Source organism: Stegostoma tigrinum, chromosome 3 (assembly GCF_030684315.1).
Source record: "Stegostoma tigrinum isolate sSteTig4 chromosome 3, sSteTig4.hap1, whole genome shotgun sequence".
In the NCBI taxonomy this organism is placed as follows: domain Eukaryota; kingdom Metazoa; phylum Chordata; class Chondrichthyes; order Orectolobiformes; family Stegostomatidae; genus Stegostoma; species Stegostoma tigrinum.
In genome coordinates this window covers 45,127,366-45,141,892 of record NC_081356.1, presented here as the reverse complement: position 1 = coordinate 45,141,892, position 14,527 = coordinate 45,127,366, and the positions used below count along the sequence as shown (strand labels likewise).

The 14,527-nt window shown below is 39.5% G+C and overlaps 1 protein-coding gene across 24 annotated transcripts in view; it reads left to right on the top strand.

The window, feature by feature from the left end:
• Positions 1-14,527, top strand: part of LOC125450923 (receptor-type tyrosine-protein phosphatase delta) — a 2,532,553-nt gene that overhangs the window by 44,797 nt on the left and 2,473,229 nt on the right. The window lies entirely within an intron of this gene.

The following is a 14,527-nucleotide window of genomic DNA, read 5'->3' as shown; positions in this document are numbered from 1 at the left end:
AATAACTTATTTTCAGAAATATTTAATACCAACATGCACATTTTTTTTTCTGAGTGAAGTTTTTGGTGACACCACACCATCATGTTCCTTTGTGCCTATTTCTGTCTTGAGTTCACCAATTTTATTCACCAATAATAAGCCTTCTGTTTTTGGAATTTATAGTGGCCCAACAAACCACTGGATTGCTGAGAATACAGACCCTAATATGTGTATCTATGGCTAACCCTAATTAACTGGATAAATGTCCAGAAAGTGTTAAGCCCGAGAGTCACTTGTGCAGAGCTCAGTGAAGGTATTGAGCTTGCGCTCAGTGGCAATATATTGAGTTGATTTGATAAATACAAAATTTATTCCAAGAGGTAAGTGTGTGGCAGAGAGTTAGAATGATAATTTATAGCATGGTTGCTGACACATGATTAAAAATAGATTTCTTTTTTTTTCCTGAAGAAGAGTCCCAACTTGAAAAGTCAACTTTCCTGCTCCTCTGCTGCCTGGCGTGCAGTGCTCCTCCAGCTCCACACTGTGTTGACTCAGCACCCAAATGCTTGAGAAGCATGAAAATAGTTTTTATTCCGGTATTTGATTAGATTAGATTCCCTATAGTGTGGAAACTGGCCCTTTGGCCCAACAAACCCACACCGCCCCTTGGAGCATCCCACCCAGACCCAGCCCCCTATTACCCTCAAACCCCTGAACACCACGGGCAATTTAGCATGGCCAGTCCAACTTGCCTGCACATATTTGGACTGTGGGAGGAAACCGGAGCACCTGGAAAAAACCCACATAGACACAGGGAGAATGTGCAAACTCCACACAGACAGTTACCCGAGGCTGGAATCGAACCCAGGTCCCTGGTGTTGTGATGCTGCAGTGCTAACCACTGAGCCACCATGCTGCCATTATTAAATCAATGTTTTACAGTTGCATACAATTAGACAGGTTTGGGGAACACTTCAGAACAAATTCCCAAGGTACCTAATATTTCATATCTTTAGAGCATCTCCAAGGTGTTGATAATTAATTCTCAAGTTCATTGTATAGTCTCTTGACATGTTAATTTCTCAATTTTGTTTTCTTTAACTCAAAAAATAAATCATTATTCTTCATTCTGTGCTTTCAGGTTAGTAAATTCTTTTTAGCAGGTAGAGGTCAGCCATTGAACTGAGATTTTAGTTTTTCAGAAATTCGGATTTGACAGTTTGAAACATGAAAATGAAAAGCTAGTATTAATAAATCTGACTGTACAACTGATCGTTTATGCCAAGAATCCAGTACAGATGTGAAAGGTCATCAATGAAACAACTGGAAATAGTTCTCTACCTTGAGAGATTCCTGTGATGATATTGTAGCGTTGGGAAGATTGACCTCAAATTATCCCAGCGTCTTCCTTTCTATGTATAGTATAATTCTAACCATTGTCATTTCACTCCCTCATTCATGATTGCATTTCAGAAATACTAGATGCTATTTTATATTTCCTAGTGTTATGTCTTTTATGTAAGTTGGTGCTCTGAAGAAGATTGGACTTGAAATGTTAGCTCTGATTCTCTCTTTCTCTCTCTGCAGATTCAACCAAACCTGTGCAATTACTCTTTTTGTTTTTTTTCCTGGTTGGTTTCAGATCACTGGTAGCTGCAGCATTTTGCTTTTATTGTAAGGTTAAATAAACGTTGATTTAGTTAATTATCCTATTTTTGAGACAGTTCAAAGAGGTTCACTAGACTGATTCCCACAAACAGATTTCCTTTGAGGGATGATTTAAGCAGACTGCACCTGTCCTCATTGGAGTTGAGAAGAATGAGAAATGATCTCAATGAAATGTGAAAGATTCTGAGGAGGCTTCTGAGAGGACATTTTCTGTTGTGGTCAGGGAAATTGGAAATTGAGAACCAGGAGATACATTTGAAAACTCTGATCTCCCATTTTAATTCTGAGATGAAGAATTAATTATTTGAGAATCACTAGTTATCATCAACCTTAGAATTCTCTTCTCTTGAGACCTGGGTCATTGTATGTACTCAAGGGTAATTTTGGCAGATTTTTGATTGCCGTGGATGTCCTAGATAATGAGGTGATGCATTTACTGTAGGCACCTTTCTTATTGCTGGACTAAATTGAATGTTGCCACAGAGCAACTTTTGGAATTTGAAATTTGGGAATTCCTTGTTCCATGAATGCTATCAGCCAGAGATTGCTGGTTTGCTCAGGGCGAAAAAAAGAGAATTTCACATTCAAAAGGGACACAATGTACAGAAAGCTCTTAACATGCCTCGGCAATCTCTTGAAGTTTGAGATGAGCCATAAGTTGCCATTTTGTTTTGTGCCTGCTTCTTTTCTGCCTTGCCCATTTTTCTGTTTGAATTGTCTATATTTATCTTGAAATTAACACAGACATCAAAATGATGAGTTAGTCCCCATGGAAATTAAAGCAGAATTTGTTCAAAAGCCCTGAGGACTTTTATCCATGATATCTGCAAATGCATTACCCTTCTTCCATAGACTGTAAGCATTCTTGTGAATTTTCTGTGGAGGAATATTGTTTGTGCTTTGACAGAGCTTAATTTTGATGAGTAAAAGAAAAATTAAATGAAAATGCATGTCACTTGCTAGTTTCTGTTGGAACTCTGCCTATCCAGCTTCTATGGCTAAGGCTTCATTGACTTCAAGCAGTTAATTACCTTGTTTTTGTTGGAGTATCTTATTTCAGTTTGAGCAAAGTAGTGAATTGGTAAACCTGCAACACAAACGACACTGAAGGAATTTAACTCCGTAATTAAATTTATGTTCCTGCAAAAATGCAGAGGTGCAATTGTCTCTGTGCCTGTTGTATTTATGAGATTGTGCAAACGTTATCTGAAGACTGCTGATCCAAAGGTAAATCCCCACAGCATTCAAAAACTATTTTGATTGAATAGGGTTCAAAGCAAGCTTTATACATTTGCATGATTTACTTTTCAATTATCATGATATCATTTCTTGGAACTTGGTGCAGTTGATTTTATTTTAAAATTGTTTTCTTCTGGAAAGCACGTTTCAGAGGACACTTATAAAAAGATAGTTACAGTTGTAAAATGTGAAAGATCTATGAATGCTGTAAATCAAAGAAAATAAAAACAAATTGCTGGAAAAGCTCAACAGGTCTGGCAGCATCAGTGGAGAGAAATCAGGGTTAATGGTTTATGTCGAGGAACCCTTCTTTTGAACTGATGGGAGGTAGAAAATTGTTATAAACAGAAGCTAGAGTGGGTGAGGGGCAAGGAGTAAATGAAAGGTGGGAATAGATCCCAAAGAGAGAAAGATAGTTGGATAAGCGAGAGAGGATAACAATCTGGCCAAGAGGATAAGTAGCCATTTAGGTCCCCATTAATAGCTAACAATAGGTTGTGTGAAATAGCAGACAAGGTAATAACAAGGCTGGAGTGTGGAGGTTGGAGCAAGGACATTGGAGCGCTCAGGCCTTAAAGTTGTTGAACTCAGTGTTGAGCCTCGAAGGTTGCAGGGTAGCCAAGTGGAAAATGAGGCGCTATACTTCCAACCTGTGCAGATCTTCACTGGAGCACTGCAGCAAGCCTGTGATAGAAGTGCTGGCCAGGGAACACCGTAGTGTGTTGATGTGGCAGGCAAATGGAAGCTCAGGTTCAGTGTATGTATGTGTGACAAGATTGTTACAGTTTACTGATTGAACATGTGCAGAAATTATTATTCTTTTTGCATTCCATGTGAATGGTCGTTTGAGACCGTTATCAGGTCGGATAGTAGCAGCTTGTACCCATGGCATTTCCTCTGATTGTCTCTGCTGGCACAGCTGCTGTTATGAGATCATTCACTGCTACCAATCCTTGTTTGCCTGTATTATGCTCAGGGTCTGTCCAATGATCAGTGGCAGAGAATGAACCACTGGTGAGCCTAAAGCAAATAAATACTTGCTTTGGTAAATAAACACATTTGTGGCGTGGTAGCAACAAGTAGAGTTGCACGAGTAGTCTGGCATGAATACCTCTGGAGCAGTATGGAGTATACTTGATCCCCATGAAGGCTCATGTAGAGTTCTGTGCCACCATTCAAAGACAGTGACATATCATCATATTGCGTGTGGAGCTAATATAGCTTCAACATTCACTCTTCCAAAATAATTATCTTGTACAAAGTAGCTACTCCTTCTTGGGCATCTGTTGTCATAGAGTACGATGTTCTCGTATCATCCTCACATATCCACTATAGCTTGTCTCCAACTATTTTGCTTAAAATTGTGCACCAAAATTTGCAAATCCGGCTTATTGAAAAGTAATCACTTGCTTCCTCATTTTTGACGATGGTATTCAATGCCAGAAGCTTGAGTTTTCAGGTGAGATGCGTTTTGCACTAAAGTGCTTCTCCCTCCCTCTTTCCTGGTAGCCCTGTCAAAGACAACATTTTCTTAGTTGGTTCCTTCATTTGGATAAAACCATAGCTATGCAGGAAAACTCCATTGAGGATGGGGTAGTTTCATATGATGCACTAGCGAATTTTGAGAAGATTTGTAGCTCAGGTTGAGGTTCTGCTTGCAAATACCGACACTTACCAATAGGTGGCGATAGACCTGACCCCACAACTAGAGAACCGAATCATAGCCTTACTCAAAAAACTTCAAAAATCTGGAGAATTAAACAAGAGAGACTTCCAAAAAATGAAACCAGATGGATCCAACACGCCACGCTTCTACGGACTACCAAAAATTCACAAACCAGGAGCCCCCCTCAGACCCATAGTGTCGCTACCTGGAATACCAACCTACAGATTAGCCAAGGAACTATACCAAAGACTAAAACACCTAGTAGATGACTGCCGCCACTCCATTCGCTCCACCCAAGAGTTCCTGAACACCATCAAAGACACGAAGATAGAAGAGGATGAAATAATGGTCTCCTTTGACGTAACTGCCCTGTTCACATCCATCAACATCAACCTGGCCAAAGAAACACTGACTACACTATTAGAAGAACCGAAGACACAGACACATACACCAGACACCACCAACCTCATCAGTAAGGACAACATCATCAAGCTAGTGGACCTATGCCTCACCAACCACTTCACTTTCAATAACAAAACCTACAGACAAACCGACAGTACACCCATGGAATCTCCAATATCAGGGTTCTTAGCAGAGGCAGTAATGCAGAGACTCGAACAAACAACTCTGCCAATCATCCAATCCAAACTTTGGGTCCGCTACGTGGATGACACCTTTGTCATCACTAAACAAAACAAATTAGAGGAAACCGTCAAGACCATCAATAATACCCTTACTGGCATAACATTCACAAAAGAGGAGGAAAACAACAACAAACTGCCATTCCTAGATGTCACAGTAGAGCGAACAGTCAATGGGGAACTTCAAACCAGCGTCTACAGGAAAACAACACATACGGACCAAATACTGAACTACAGGAGCAACCATCCCAACACCCACAAACGAAACTGCATTAGAGCATTATTCCAACGAGCCACTACACACCGCAGCACAGAGGAACTACGAAGAGCAGAAGAAAATCACCTAAACAGCGTATTCAAAAAGAATGGGTACCCTATGAACACAGTCCGCCGATTTCTCAGCAACAAACCCAAACAAACAGACAAAACGGGCCCAGAAACCATAACCACTCTCCCCTACATCAAAGACATTTCCGAAATGACTGCCAGACTACTCGGACCTCTTGGCATCAGGGTAGCCCACAAACCCACCAACACACTAAAACAGCAGCTAATGAACTTAAAAGACCCTATACAGACAACAAGCAAAACAAACGTCATCTACAAAATACCTTGCAAGAACTGTGACACAAACTACATTGGACAAACTGGCAGAAAGCTAGCCACCAGGATACATGAACATCAACTAGCCACAAAACGACATGACCCACTATCACTCATATCCTTACATACAGATGAGGAAGGGCACCACTATGATTGGGACAACACATCCATCCTAGGACAAGCCAAACAGAGACATGCACGAGAATTCCTAGAAGCATGGCATTCCAACCGGAACTCCATCAACAAACATATTGATTTTGGAGCCTATCTACCATCCTCTGAGGAAAAAAAACAGGAAATGACATCACCAACCCAAGGAAACCTAAACAGCTAAATAAAAAGCAGGACATAACACCAGCGCTTCATCGGAGGCTCAGTGATGATGTTACCTAGAATGGTGACGAAACGTCTGAAAACTAACCTTCCAGCTCAGCGAGCAAACTCACATCCAGAATATGATGCACTTTCACTCGCTAATGGCTGAAGAGATCGATCTGAGAGAGTCTGATTCAGATACTGGTGCTGTAAATCAAGTGCTTGTCAGGCATTATGGTGTGCTGTTCCTTGAGCTGTTCACGACTATTGCCAAGCTGCTATGACCACAGATCAACATGTAGCTGGGCAGTGATTCGGGGTGGTGGTTTTATTTATGTCTGTCATCACTTAGTACCTTCCAGGTTGTATTTGTGGGCCAAGCTCATGCCCTTGCTCTAGAGTTTTGGGCATGACACTGGTTATCTCACTCCTGCCTGGTCATCGAGAGTGCACACATACAATTTTTCATTCTGTGGATACACAGTATGGTGCTGGAGGAACACAGCAGGTCAAGCAGCATCAGAGGAGCAGAAAAGTTGACATTCGCGGTCAGGACCCTTCTTCATAATTGGGGAGGGGTAAGGGAGCTCAGAAATAAATAGAGAATAGGTGGAGCTGGGGGAGGTAGGTGGGATAGTGATGTGAGTGCAGGTAGGCAGTAGTGGCAATTGGTCAGTGGAATGGATAGGGCAGATAAGTGGGAGAGATGATGGACAGGTTGTGTCAGGTCAAGGAGGTGGGTATGAGAGGGAGGTCTGGATATGGGATGAGGCCGATGGTGGGGAGGTTTTAAAATTGGTGAATTTCATGTTTAGGTCATCAGGCTGTCAGTTCCCCAGGGGCAATATAAAGTTTTGCTCCTCCAGTTTGCAGGTGGTGTCATTGTGACACTGGAGGAGGCCCAGGATCGCCATGTCACCCAGGGAGTGGGACGGGGAATTAAAATAGTTTGCGACTGGCTGATGGCGTTGTTAGTTACATACAGAGAGCTGATGCTCTACAAAACAGTCTGAGTTTACACTCAGTCTCACCGATGTAGAGGAGGCCACATCGGGAGCAGTGGATACAGTAGACCAAGTTGAGGATGTGCAGGTGAACCCCTGACTGATATAGATAGTTTGTTTTGTGCCTTTGAATGGAGGTGAGGCGGGTAGAGGTGTAGGAGGTTGCGAGAAAGATGCCGTGGATGATGAGGTTGGTGGGGAGTTGGGAGCGTGGAGCGGACAAGTGAGCCATGGAGAGAGTGGTCCCTATGAAAGTTAGATAGGTGTGGGGAGGCAAATATACGTTTGGTTGTGTGGTCAGATTGTCGGTGGTGGAAGTGGCAAAGAATGTTATGTTGGATGTGGAGATTGATGGGTGATATGTAAGGACAATGGAGATTCTGTCTTGTTTTTTTGTTGGTGGAAGGGGATATATAGGCTGATGTGCAGGAAATGCAAGATCTGTGGACATGCTTGAGCTGAAAACATGAAACACATATACATGCCTACACAGTAAGGTCCTAACATACTTGAGATCTTTGCTTTTAGAGTCATAGGGCTGTATGGAATGGAAATAGACCCTTTGGTCCAATTTGGCCATACTGAGCCGATGTCCTAAATGAATCTAGACCCATTTGCTAGTATTTGGCTCACGTCCCTCAAAACCCTTTCTATTTGTATATCTATCCAAGTGTCATAGAGCCATATAGTACGGAAATATACCCGTAGGGCCAACCAGTCCGCACCAAAAATAATCCCAAACTAAATTAGTCCTACCTGCCTGCTCCTGGTCCAATCCCTTCAATCTTTTCTATTCATGTATCCATCCAAATGCCTTTTTAATGTCATAAATGCACTTGTTCAGAAATTTAATTCCACACGTAAAACACCGTCTGCGCAAAAAGATGGCCTCTCATTTCTTTTGTAAATCATCTCTCACCTTAAAAAATGTGCCCCCGATCTTGAAATTGCCCATCCTAGGGAAAAGTCAACTACAATAAACTCTATCAATACCTCTCATTATTGTTAAAAATTCTATCTGGTCACCCCTCGATCTTCGACACTCCAGTGAAAAATTTTCCAACCTACCCAGCCTTTCTTTATAACTTTCTTTATAACTTAAACCTTCCATACTTGGCAACATCCTGCTAAATCTCTTCTGAAGCCTCTCCAGCTTGATAATATTCTTCCCATAACTGGGTGACCAGAACTGGATACAGTATTCCAGAACAGGCTTGATCAAACGATCACATCTAAGAGTTTACTGTGTGATAGTATACCAAAAATGTGATTCTATTCTTAAAGATGAAATTTGTTAAACTTCCTTCCTTGGGTATTAGCCATTCATGCTTTACATCCACACTGATGTGCTGAGCAAGCTGGCCCCAATGACAAGCTGTTGAGAATCAGCTTGATGTGATTCCATACGCATTTTCTGAACCAACTGTTTTCTCTATTCGCATATTGAGTTCTGCAGCAAGAGAGAATTTTGTTCAGTGTAGTTCCAAGGTAATAGATTTTGTTGACTGTATCAAGCAGAATTTTATTTAAAGCAATAGCTGTAATTTACACAGTCTCTTAATGATAGAAAAAAACGCATCATCATTTCACAAAAAGAGACAAAAAAAACTGACATTGCGTTAAGTACCAATGGATCAGAAGTGACCACCAAAACGTCTTCGAGAGGTTTCCAAGGATGAAGCTGAAGAAAATCAGGTTGATTGTAATGCAGCAGGTGAGGCAGTATCAGAGGAGCAGGAAAATTAATGTTTTAGGTCAGGACCCTTCTTCGGGACCCTGAAGAAGGTTCCAATCTGGAACATCAACTTTCCTGCTCCTCTGATGCTGCTTGGCTTGCTGTGTTGCCTCTGACTCCAGCATCTGCAGTTGTTGCTATCTCCTTGACAGGTAATGTTATCCTTCCATTACTTCAAGAGCCTGTTTATTATGTCCAGACAGTGAGTATTAACAAGGCACTAAAACAGTGGGTACCATGCCTTTAGCCAATGCTCGCATGTACTTCATATTGAGGTGTTATTCAATTGTGATAACTTGAAATTCTGGATTTTTGGATGGATTGCCTAACTCGGTTAATTCAATATGAATTGAGATTAGTTCTGCAGCTTTCATGGTCCTGTAGTCATGGTAAATTACTACATGACATGCTTGCCCATAATAGCTTCTTTGTTATGCATGCAGGTTTGTCTTTGAAGGAAGCATAATTTTGTCAAGACACTTAAATGGAAGCACTAATGTATTTGAAATTATGATGTCCTCTGGCTGAGCCTCACTAACATTTTCTTTGATCATTGACACTAAATACATACATAATTTGCTTACTGAACAGGTCCTTTCAGTGAAAGATCGACTCGAGTCTCTTTTTTAGTAAGTGGGCAGGTGTATTGTCTATGTTATCTTGTAAAATGATAACAGCATTTTAATATTGTTGTGTATTTAGATCCAACTTTCCACTGAAGGAATTCTCAAACATAGGCAAAATTTAGTGGATAGAATTCACTGAATGAAGTTGAAAGTACCTAAATTTTGCACAAAGTTGACTATGTAGTAAGTTATAATTCTATATTGAAATAATTTAGCTAATAAAGACAGCATGATTTATGAATGGAATGTATGGAAGTATTCTTTCAAGCATTACTATTTACCAACAGTGATACAAAGTAGTGTGTTGTCTGGTTTTCCGGAGGTGAAGATACAAAATAAATGGCCATAGTTGAGTCTCAGTGGCAAGTAAATTTGACAGGAAAAGGAGAAGAAAGTTGATATCATTGGAAGAAGAGTTGCCTTAATTTCTTTCTATGTATCAGTTACAGTACCAATTTCATAACTAAAGCTTCAATGCGCTGAGATTTTAATTTGGAAGTGGTCCCAAACACCCCAACAAACTGAAGCGAAACAGAACAGTAATGCTTCATCAGAGGTACACTGACGATGTTACCTAAAGGGATGATGAAACATTTGTAACCAAACCCACTGGCTCATTGAGCATGTCTGCAATCTCGTCCATAACATGAGCTACAAATCTTCTCCAAAATTTTAACTACCTGGTAATTTGGCTACATGTTAAGAAATGACATAGACAATCAAGTACTGAAACAATGGTTTAAGCTTTATTGCATGGAGTAACTAAAATAGCACCTCTCAAGTAAGCAAGTTAGGTCTCACAACCCAACTTGGCTATTAACTGATTAAAGTTGGAATTTAGCAATGATTCCAACCAACAGTATCTGTCTCTAGAAGTGTCCAGGTTTTGATCCTCGTACAGTATTTTACTTCAAAGTTCTGCTAATGAAGAATTCTCGTGTTGGATTCTTAATCCAGATTTTCATCCTTCAGCTCTATGATGTGATATTATTTATAATTCTTTAGATTCTGTCATCCAAATTATTCCAAGTCTGCAGTTTGCCTTTTATCAGAAGTGGCTTCTTTGTTCCTTGTTACATTTTGGTCTTAACTGTCGGTTTGAAGGCACAACTTTCCTGCAGTGAACTTCTTAAGTCTTCTGCGGGGCAATCAATTGAGCTTGTGGCAAGAAAGCAGCCAGCTATGAAACAGGTGGCAAAACAGTTTTGTTCGTATAGCCTCAACTCCCTCTTTTCTCAGATATGGTTAATTGCTTTAAATTCCTATATAATTTTGTCCTTTCACTTAATAGTTTATTATGGTCAATTATTGATTCTTCCATGTGTAACAATTTATCTTTGATTGTTTCAATTCACGAACAATCAAAGTTCTCAAGTCTATAGGATCACAATATCTGCCACCCCTTAGACTAAACTATGACCTCCTGTTCTACAATGTCCCAAAGGGACACTTCCACTTTACATCTATTTTGCCAATCACTTTACCATGGTTTACATTTCAGTTAGATCTCCTCTCATGTGTCTGAACTCTTAGAAAGTGTAGGCCTAACTACTCATAAAGAAAACTCAAAAAAAAGACTCACAATAATCCACATATTGAAGCAAGAAATATTTCATGCAATCATCTGTTTTTATTGAACATAATCTATATTACATTGTTTTGCCATATCATTTTTTTCCAATAGGAGAGAATATGATAATATATTGCATAATGCAGCAGATTGCCATTGAATTAGATAATTACCAAAATAAAACTGCCATAAGTAAATGAAAGGTGACTTCTTCATCTGCCTATTACAGACCATCTGATACCTGACTGGTACAAATGCATAATGCCCACTTTAAGTTTGCCTCATAGATGATATTTCTCTTGCGTATCTATGTAATTTAAATCTAGATTCATGTCTAAAACATTTTGTTTTTGAGGGGAGGAAAATGTACATTTTTAAAATCCTTTTAAAAACATGTTAATCCCCACAAGGTTCATTCTGCTCTGAAATCAAACAAACATTTATCTGTGCATCACATCTGAGGTATGTAATAGTTAAATAACTTTTTTTAAAAAATTGAATCAAATTGTCTATACAGTGCCTTGCTGAAATGAGTGGTTGAAAATCTTCTGAAACTCAGCCAAGCATTCACAATGGGCTCAGCGACAGTTTAAAAAAACTTGGGAATTACAAGCATTTGATTCTATTCAAAAATTTAATCAAGTTGCAGACTGTAATTTATTTCCATTTCAAAATTTATTATTTGTCAATCAATGGTCAGGATTAGGTGCTTGTTCTTTTTACTTTCTGCAATCAGGCATATTTCATTATCCAAAGCTTTAAAATTTCCTGATGTTTTTAAATTAGTCAAAAACATGCTTTTAGAAGTATTTTCCAAGCCTGTTCTTCAGTTTTGATTGCACGCTTCTCCAATAGGTACTCTTTGGAAAGACAAATCAGGGCAGGCCCAGTACACTTCAATGTAGGGTCCTGCAGAGTGTTGCTGAACAAAGAGACCTTGGAGTGCAGCTTTCTAGTTCCTTGAAAGTAGAGTCACAGGTAGATAGGCTAGTGAAAGTGGTGTTCGGTATGCTCATCGTTATTGATCATTGCATTGAGTGTTGGAGTTAGGAGGTCATGTTATGGCAGCATGTGACATTGGTTTGGCCACTTTCGGAATACCGCACGCAATTCTGGTTTCCCTGCTATAGAAATGTTGTGAAACTTGAAAGGGTTCAGAAAAGGTATACAAGGATGTTGCCAGGGTTGGAGGGTTTGAGCAAAAGGGAAAGCCTGAATAGGCTAAGGCTATTTCCCTTGGAGCTTCAGAGTTTGAGCGGTGACCTTTATAAAAGTTTAGAAAATCACGATGAGCATGGTCAGGGTAAGTAGGCAAGGTCGTTTCCCTGGGGTGGGTGAGTCCAAAATTCGATTTGCACAATTACAACAATTAAAAGGCAACTGGATGGTATGTGAATAGGAAGGGTTTAGAGGGATATGAGCCCAAAGATGACAAATGGGACTAGATTTATGTAGGATATCTGGTCGGCATGGACAAGTTGGATGGAAAGTTCTGTTTCCATCCTTTATATCTCTGACTCTACAACTCTACTCCAGTACATCTGAATACATAAGGCCGGTTGATGTAATGTTCAAATTTGGCTTTTCCAGATTCAACCCCAATATGAATTATTGCACTTAAAATTGTTAAATTATAATGTAAAGCATTCATCCACAAAATTTTAAGCTGTCAAAACAGTTAACTGTAATCGCCTTGTGTTCTTAACCTCTCAGCATGCTTCTTCAGTGCTCACTAATTCTCCAACTAGGTTTGTTTCGGTTGATGATTTACAAACACCAGACCAAGATATGAAAATACCGGATAGATGGAATTTAAATTTGCTATAAAATTATTTTGATTCTAGATGTTATTACCAGACAAGCCAGATTCAAGAGTAAAATTTCACTAGATAGCTCCAAAACAAAGACAATGTGCGAGAGAAACTGAGCAAGTCTGGCAACACCTGTGGGGGGAAAACAAAGGAGTTAATGTTTCAAGCCCGCCATGAGACTTCAGAACAGCAACTGCTGTATTTTTACATTTACTTGAAAGGTCCTAACTTTGTTTACTAGCTGTTGAGGTCAGTTATTGCACAAATTCAAAGGAGCCTTCGGTGTACTCTTAACATTTTTGAACAAAATATTTAGTAATCAAGAACAATATTGCACTAGACAGAAATGTTGGAAGCATTTCATGAAAAGTATATTAAAATGATTCAAACTCTAATTTCTTTATCCAGGTGTATCCATGCAAAAAACAAATCCATTTCAAAGATCCTTCGCTGTCTCCACATCAAGGCTTCTTGTTCAGATTACTGGAGCTGCAGTCAGTTTCTGTTTGAGAGCATTGAGTCAATGTACAGAATTCTGTTCTCTTTAGCTGCTTCCTCTCCTGGACTAGATTAAAAAGAAACTGCAAACTACAACTAATTCAAGACTGCTCACTATTCTGGAGTCACCTTGGAATACAGAAATAACTCATTGCTTTTTTTTATTCCCTCTGCTCCTGAGAAAATCTTCTGCTAGCATGAGGGGAACTGGCAGCAAGAGGCATTTAGGAAGATTAGGGAACAAAAGGGTGATATTTTCTCCGAAGTACAGAGCAGATGTGCAAAAAGAATCAATGGGAAACAAGAGTCTACAGTTGTTGAGAGTTAACTACAGACAATCAGTATCCATTTGGAAAAAGGCAGGTAGTGTCTGACTAGTTGAAATTTTCAATGAAGTGATGGTGAAGGTTTATATGGGAAATGTAATAAAATTTGCTTGTATGAATTAAAAAATAAATCACAAGTTGACACGTAAAAAAATGGTGAAAAAAACTTTGGTTTTTGAGACAGGATGATTAATGTTCATTTGGATTTTAAAAAATGTCCAAAGACAGAAAAAGTGTGAACTGTGTAAAATTGTTGATTTTTAGACCAGATAGTACATTAGCAGAATATTCTGCTGATGCCAGATGCCAGATGCTCCCAGACTTGCTCAGTTCCTTTAGCATTTTCTGTTTTAATTTGGCTGACATTGAGAAACATTCCAATTGATTGGAACAGGAAGTAAGCTAAAAGAATGAATCGGTAAATGGCAGTTGCATCTTCCTGTGTCTTTATTAGAGAATTTCCACATAAAATTAATGTCACAATTTTTAATGTGTATTGATCCCCGAAGACAACAAGACATTGATTGAGTAGTTGGCAATACATATGGGATCCTGGGATCCTTTAAAAAGAGATATTGAGTGCATTATCTGCAAAGTTATGCCAGACTGCTGTGAAGCTATTGCTCGGCCACACCTCCCCTAATGTGTTCTTTTCTGTTTGACATACTTGAAATGAACAGAGAGAAAAGATTGGGTAGTGATGCACAAGTTAAGGTAGACAAGGAAGCCCATTCCCACAGGCTCATTGTGCGAACTCAAAGAAATGCAGATTTCCGATTTTGAGCAAGAGACACACCTAAGGCGTGAGAGAACTTTACTTACAGAAAATAATGACAATGGTGTGGA